At 53.5% G+C, this 8,043-nt stretch overlaps 1 pseudogene; it reads right to left on the bottom strand.

Moving 5' to 3' along the window:
- Positions 1 to 1,878: 1,878 nt before the first annotated feature.
- LOC121405234 lies at positions 1,879 to 6,671 on the bottom strand (annotated as a pseudogene).
- Positions 6,672 to 8,043: the final 1,372 nt, after the last annotated feature.

The raw sequence follows: 8,043 nt of genomic DNA, 5'->3' as shown, positions 1-8,043 counted from the left end.
CGTCCACGCCGCGCGAGAGCGAAGGGCATGAGAGAGCGCGCGAGCTAACAGAGCGCTGTTAACGCTGTTAACCGCGCTGCTGCCCTAAACATCCTCTCCCCCATTGCAGGACTGCAACATCACCTCCTATGGCTGCGTACAGGCCCCGGACACAATCCATCCGAAAACAGTGCTTTGGGCCACTGGAAGGCCGTCTCCTTGAGCAAGGAACCCGGGTTGGATCACCTTCTGATAGACATCTGCTCCCAATACTAGAGAGATGGTGGCCGGGCGATGGAATTGCTCATTGGCAAGGCTAATGTCGTTGAACCTGACCCGAGTCGCCTCGCTCAAGGGTCGCAGCGGCGTGCGGACGCGTAAGCGGGGCGCCAGTTTGAGGACCACGTCCAATTGAACATCGCCGGTCCTGGCGCGGATGATAGCGGTGGCAACCTTCTCCGCTCCGATGCGCGTGCTGGGCAACTTGAAGTCGGCGGCCAAGGAAGCGTCAATGCAGCTCACCGGCGTGCATGGGTCGATGAGCGCCGTTGTCTCGTTGGTTTTTGTTCCCGTGTGCAAGACCACCCGGGCCGTCGGGAGGCAGTTGGTGCTTCGGTGCTGGAACAGCGTCTCGACCGATGGAGCCGGATGACCCACGATGGGTCGGCGATCGGCTCGGGACACCGGAGCTGGAGACGGACCTGGAGTCGCGGCTGACGACTCCGAGCGGGCTGGACGCTGAGAGGACCACGTCTTTGGGCGTCTTGCGGGAACCCGTTGGCGGCGATCGGCTCGGGACACCGGAGCTGGAGACGGACCTGGAGTCGCGGTCGACGACTTTGAGCGGGCTGGCCGCCGGGAGGGCCCCGTCTTGGGGCGTCTTTCCGGAGAACGGGGGCGGCGATCGGCTCGGGAAACCGGAGCTGGAGACGGAGCTGGCGAATCCGAGCGGGCTGGACGCTGGGACGGTCGCATGTAGAGCAGCGTGTGATGGTCCTTGTGGCACACCCTGCACCGGCCACCACTTCGGCAGTTCCGGCAGTATTTGTTCACCAGCACGGCTCGGAGCCTCTTCGCCACGCGCACGTTGAGAAAGCTACGGCAGTCCCGTAGTGGATGGCTTCCGGAGCAGACTCGGCAGCGGTAGGAAGCTTGTACTCGGGAGCGTCTGCTCCCTGAGGTGTGGTTGACACGGGGTTGTGGAGCTATCAGGATCTGGATGCAAAATTAACTGGTTTGGAAAAGAAGAATCTGAGAAGCATTAGTAACGTGCTAGGAACAGGTGACAGGCACTTCTCTAAGTACTGTGGGAAGAACAAACGAGGGCGTTTTGGAGGCGAAAAGAACTTGGATGGAATAGTAGACAAGGAGAAGCATTATTAACCGGGCTAGGCACAAGACGACTTCCGTTATTGTTGTACGGGATGAGGGAGTTCCCCCGGAAGGAGAACGACTTTTGCGACCGGGCGTTTGAGCACACCGCGGGCAGTAAGAATGTCTACCACCCGAACCCTGTTGTCGGCGCCGAGATACACGGACTGTACTCTTCCGAGTCGCCAGTGGTTAGAAGGCAGGTTATCTTCTTTCACGATAACCATATCGCCGATCTGAAGATTTGGCATATCCGTCTGCCACTTGTTGCGCTTGTGGAGTTCCTAGAGGTACTCATCCTTCCACCTCTGGCAGAACTCCTGGTTGAGGGCCTTCAAATGCTGCCACCGATTAATGATCGACTGGAGGTTCTCCTTTATTTCGGGCTCTGCGGTCGCCATTAACGGTCCTCCGATAAGGAAGTGGCCGGGAGTAAGGGCCAGCAACTCCGTCGGATTTTCGGACATGGGTGAGAGCGGCCTGGAATTAAGGCATGCTTCAATCTTCGCGAGAAGCGTCGAGAGCTCCTCAAAGGTATATTTCCAGGTGGACGTGGCTTTGTAGAAGAGCGTTTTAAAACTCTTTACGCCGGCTTCCCACAGGCCCCCCATATGTGGAGCTCCTGGCGGGATGTAACGCCATGCAACCCGTTGATGGCTATATGCCTCAGTCACCGAATCCTGGAACGCCTCAAGAAAGTCCCGAGAAAGTACAGTTGCTGCTCTCACGAAAGTTTTTCCATTGTCGGAATGGATACGCTGCGGACAACCTCGTCTAGCGACGAAACGAACGAAGACGGCTAGAAACTTCTCGGTGGTCAGGTCGGAAGTAGCCTCCAAGTGAATGGCCTTCGTGGAAAAACATACAAGTACGCACACATAGCCCTTGGTGATCAGGCACGCTCTCCCGGTATAGTTCCTTATGTCGAAAGGACCTGCATAGTCAATACCGGTATGGGTAAACGGTCTGGAGAAAGAAGTTCGGTCTGTCGGGAGATCACCCATCAGTTGAGTCTGTAGCTTCTTCTTGTGGATGATGCAGACCTTGCAGGAGTTCACCACGCCATTCACCAGGTTCTGGATTCTCGGGATCCAATATTTGCAGCGAATGAGGCGCGTCATCAGTTGACTGCCGCCATGGAGAGTGATCCTGTGCGTGAAGTGAGCGAGCAGGCGAGACAGGCGGCAACTATAGGACAGGATGATTGGATGGCGCTCATCATACTTCAGACCTTGTGAAGCTGTGATCCGGCCACAGGCTCTCATGATCCCCTGTCGGTCTAGAAAGGAGTTCAGATTCAAAATAGAGTTTGAACTTGGCACGGGACGTTTACCACTCAGGCAGTGAGATTCTTGGGGGAAGTCCCGGCGCTGAGCCTCTAGGATAAGAGTTCGCTCCGCTTCGTTAATTTCCCCACTAGTGAGGTGGTCCCTATATGGGGGTGTTACTTTCCGGCAACACTGAATAAAACGTAGAACATATGCCCGCACTCGAAGAGCCTTCTCAAGCTGGGAGAATCGCTCCAGGAAATCTTCGGGTGGGCTGGAAACGAGATGGACCTTCACGGCCCGCTGCTCTGGGTTTGAATTGGGGTTTCGGCGGCTTGGGCTGGCCATTGATCACGTGGAGATTGCAACCACGCTGGTCCATGCCACCAGAGTTGGCTACCCACCAGTTCTGGTAAAGCTACGCCTCTACTGGCTAAGTCAGCGGGGTTATGTTCGGAACAAACATGAGCCCAATCCTTGGTTTCGGTTGTCTGAGCTGTTTTCGTCACTCGATTGGCCACAAAGGTAGTCCAGTGGCAAGCGGGCTTGCTCAACCAGGCCAGTACAATAGTAAAATCGGTTCAGTAGTAGCATTGATGACTTTCCGTCGGCATGCTTGGCAGGATAGCCGTCGCCATTTCGGAAAGGAGCACTGCACCGCACAGCTCTAGTCGAGGAAGCGAAACTGTTTTCACGGGAGCGACTCGTGTTTTCGCCGACAGTAGATGCACCGTGATATGCTGGTCACACTCGACGCGCACGTAGATCGCTGCACCGTACGCCTTTTCGGAGGCATCGCAGAAACCGTGATGTTCGATCTTTACCGATGGCTGGTAACATACCCATATTGGAATCTTGATCTCGGGTAGTGATGCGTAACTTTGCAGAAAGTCTAGCCAGCGTTGGTACAACGAACTTTGAAGAGGTTCGTCCCATCCCAAATCTTGCAACCAGATCTCCTGCATAAAAATCTTGGACCGGACGATGAATGGGGCTAGCCACCCCGCGGGGTCAAACAGCTTCGCAATTTGGGAAAGAACTTCTCGCTTGGTGTAGGATAACTCAAGCGTGAACACGGGAGAAACAAAGAAGAACTCGTCTGACGCCGCCTTCCAGCGAACTCCGAGGGTCTTTGCCGTGCTCTCGGCATCGATTTCCAGAAAATCGGTGTGCAGGAGGTGGTCACTCGGAAGCTCGTCCAAAATCTCCTTTTGGTTGGACGTCCATTTGCGCAGTGGAAAACCTGCAGAGCTGAGGGCAGCCTGCAATTCGTGGATAGCCAGCTGAGCCTCCTTGATGGAGTCTGCCCCGGCTAGGACGTCGTCGACGTACATGAAATGCCGTACAATGTGGCTTGCCTTTGGAAATCGCGACTGGATGTCGTCGGCAAGCTGTTGCAGTACCCGGATGGCTAGAAACGGAGCGCAATTGACACCAAAGGTCACGGTTTTCAGCTCATAATCCCGAATCTCACCCTCCTGGTTTCGAAATAATATTCGCTGGAAGGGCGTGCACGTTGGATGTACCCAAATTTGGCGATACATCTTTGTAATGTCGGCGTTGAAGACGTATCGGAAATAGCGCCACTTCAGGATTTGGAGGGTTAAATCGGATTGGAGGACCGGACCCGCATGAAGAAGATCATTCAAGCTCGTGCCGTTCGCAGAAGGGCTGGACGCGTTGAATACCACGCGGACTTTCGTGGTAGTGCTCTCCGGCTTGATTACCGCATGGTGCGGGAGATAATAATTGGCGGACTAGTTAGTGGACGGAACCTCTGTCATATGATCGAGATCTAAATATTCCTGGATCACAGAGTTATACTGTTCTTGAAATGAAACGTTTCTCTTTAGCCGATTCTTATTTCGGAGAAACTGAGCTAGGGCAATGGACCTTGAATGCTCCAGGCCTGACCCACAATGATCGGGGTCACGAAACGGCAGTGTTACCACGTACTTCCCGCTTGACGTTCTTGACGTGGTTCGAAGAAAATTTCTTTCGCAATAGGAGTCCGACTCTCCTGCTACCTTGATAGGTAGATCCCCCACCTACCAAAACTTTGTGAGAAGTTTGTCCAATGGAGCATCGCGGACGTGGGAAATTTGGGTGAAGAAAGATGCAATCTGGTCTGGACAGGCAGGTTTGGCAAGTCTCGCAACGCGCTCTGCGGGAACGGATATGAAGGGAGATTGCCGGCTATGTCTGGCAGGACGTAGGCCGTGGCGTTTAACTGTACGCTCGGCGTAATCAGGGAGCGAATGGACAAATCACAGAGCTTCTTGGATTGAGCTGCTACAGTCTGATTTAGGCCTGAAACCTGGGCCTGAATAAGGCGGAATGGCAACTGGATGATATTAAAGAGACGTTCCGTAATGAACGTCGCCTCGGAGCCCGAGTCGATCAGAGCGCGGGCACGGAAATTTGTCCCCCGGTGGCAGATGTTGATTATTGCCGTACCGAGAAGCACCGCTCTTGTTCCCGAAGCAAAATAGTTCTGAACGTTGGGCGGAGCGACGGAAGAAGCGTGGAAGTTGTTGTGGAAGTCAGCTCGCTGGGAGCTGGAGTCCCCCGATGCAGGAGCGTGTGGTGGCGGGCTCCACAAGTGAAGCAACTGTGGGAGCTTTGGCATTCCCGGAGCTGATGACCTCTAGCGAAACAGTTCAAGCACAGCTGCCTTTTTTTAATGCAGCTGGCTCGTGCATCCACGGTCATTTGTAGGAAGTGCAGACACAGTCGGATAGGATGGTTCTCTTTGGAACAGAGATCAACCGTTCTTCTCTTCGGACTCACTTGTGGCTGGAAGGAGTGAAACTTCCTTGGCACGGGACTGCCATGAGACCGGAACGGATTGGAGTTGCTTCCGGAGGGCTGCGGATTCAAGGAACCTTTGGACGATGGTGGAGTCGGATTGCCTTTGGAAGTGGACGGGTCGCTCTCCATGGCCTCTAGCGTCAAATAGCGCTGAGTGAGGAAGGCGTCGATTTCCGTCCATGGAGGCACCTCCTTCTTGTCTGTGACGGACGCTTCCCACAAAGACCGGGTCAACTTCGGCAACTTGGAGGCACAAATAGTAACGAGGAGGCTATCCCAGTTGTCGGTGCAGACCTTGGAGTGAGCAAGGGCGGTGAGGACCCCTTGCATCGTGCTTTGAAGCTCTTTTAAAGCTCGACTGGTCTCGGACTCGACGCGAGGCAAAAAGAGCAAAATATCTGGTTGGTCACCAGGAGCCGATTATTTTCATAACGGTTTCGAAGGGCCGACCATGCCGACTCGAAACCATCGTTTGTGAGCGGGGACTTCTCGTCTATGGCCTTCGGATCGCCACTTGTCTTCGCGGTGAGATGATACAACTTCTCTACCGGAGACAGCCTAGAATTATTTATGTAAATTGCAGTAAGTAAATCTCGAAAAGTAGGTCAACGGACGTAATCTCCTGCGAAGACCTCGATGTCGCAGGGAGGCAGTCGGCAGCCGCCCTGGTAGGTTTGCGGTGCAGACGGATGGACTGCTGTTTGGGCCAGCTGAGCATTGAGGTCGGCGAGGCACTGCTCAAATACCCCATAGCACTCGCCGTACTTCTCTCGGATGTCTTCTTGGACCCTTGGGTCCTCGTCAACCATCACTGCGGAGCAAGCTTTATATTCCGCCTCGACATCCGCCCACATACTCAGAATTTGTCCTCGGCGAACCTCGGAAAGAGATGCGGATGGAGCGGAAGTGATGCGCGCTTCCAAATGAGACAGCCGGCCAATGGCGGCGGCTAATTTTGCTCGTGCAGTAGTGGTGGCGAGTTGAGCCATTGTGATGGAAGGTCTCGAGCTGACGGGACTATTACCGAAAGAGCTGGTTGGATCGTCTTGGATCCGAGCTGGCACCTTGAGAGTGACGGGAGACGGGAAGAGAACCGACTTGGTCCTTGCAGCTGGGCTGCCACTGGCTGCTCTGGGACTTGATCTTTTGAGTGGGGGTAGTTCCTGACGCGGAAGAGGTGCGTAGCCGACGTGGAGAGGTCGCAGCCAAAAGCCCTTTGCTGTCCTTGTCACCCGTTGGCATACTACTCACACACGCAGAGGTTGGATGCGAAGTCGGATGCGGAATCCGCGGATTGGCGAAAGAACAGAAAAAAAAAACTACGGCTGGGCTGGGCACCACACGAGAAGGCACTAAATCCCTTCAACACACAAAAAGAACCCACTGCTGGAGGAATGGAAAGGAAAGGGCCTCGCGCGATGTTGGACAACAATTTTTAATACCAACTCGAATTATTTGTGGCCGCTCTGGATCGAGGTTCCCAAACAATGAGTGGATCAAATTGATACACGCCGAGGAGAGGAACGGTCACACTGGCTGTGGCAATATTTAAAAAAAAAAAATAAAAATATTGTTAGTGCGGCTTTTCTCCGTTTACCCTTTTGACGGACCTTTGCAGTGGGCGACTAATCTTCCTTATCTAGTGCGGATGGATTTTGGACGGAGTTGGTCGATTTCTTGCTCCCCATGTTATGCCGTGGAGGTGGTAGGGCCGATAGGATACACGAGCACGATGATCGGAGCCAAGAAATTAACTGCCACTGGTGTGGCGGAGACTATCGGAACGAATATGCAAAAAAAATAATAATTCCTTATACAGAAGCGGAACAAACGTGGGACTATGTATTTTGGATAATTCGTCAGCTTGAATTTATTTCTTGTCTTCAATTTGGTGTTTGTGATACCGATAGTTTTTCTTAAATTTTGTCACCTCTAATTTCCCACGGACATACGACAATTGGCACGAAAAAAAATGCGAAATCGCTGCGGAAATGCGCTGTGCCTGGGTGGAGGATAATTTGTTACGGAATTGGAGATAATATCACGTATTGTGGCGACCAAAGTTATTGCTGGAACGCGTAAACTGCTCGGAATCGCAGATTTTTATTGTTAAATGTATGTGGATATGGTTAGGTTAGGTTAACCCAGACGGCCCTCACGGGGCCACGGCCCTGGGGGGTATGAACCTTTCGAAAATATTTATGAGGTTTTGAAGTCCCTAAGGATTGAGGTGTTTTTGGCAAAGGCTAGCAGTTCCCCTGGCGTCCTCTTGGAGGCATCTTCCAGAGATGCCAGTACCGGGGCGCCCAGGTATATTCTCCTAGCCCTTGAGAGGGCCGGGCAGTTGCAGATGAGATGTTCCAGGGTTTCAGTTGCCCCGGATTCCTCGCATTTCCTGCAGTGGCCACTGTTGGTGATACCTAGTTTGACGGCATGTGCCGCGGCCAGACAGTGACCTGTGAGTATTCCCACCAACATTCTGCAGTCCTTCCGTGGGAGGTAGATCCGCACTGACTTTGTCGTGCTTAGGATATCTAGTGCCTCCCTGCTTGCCAAGACATTTCTGGAACTGACCGCCGACGACTGCATGGATCTTATCGCCGCCTGGTTGTCC

This window comes from Drosophila obscura, unplaced genomic scaffold (genome assembly GCF_018151105.1).
Source record: "Drosophila obscura isolate BZ-5 IFL unplaced genomic scaffold, ASM1815110v1 contig_87, whole genome shotgun sequence".
NCBI classification, from domain to species: domain Eukaryota; kingdom Metazoa; phylum Arthropoda; class Insecta; order Diptera; family Drosophilidae; genus Drosophila; species Drosophila obscura.
Note: the sequence above shows the minus strand (reverse complement) of the source record. Positions and strands in the feature narration are given on the sequence as shown.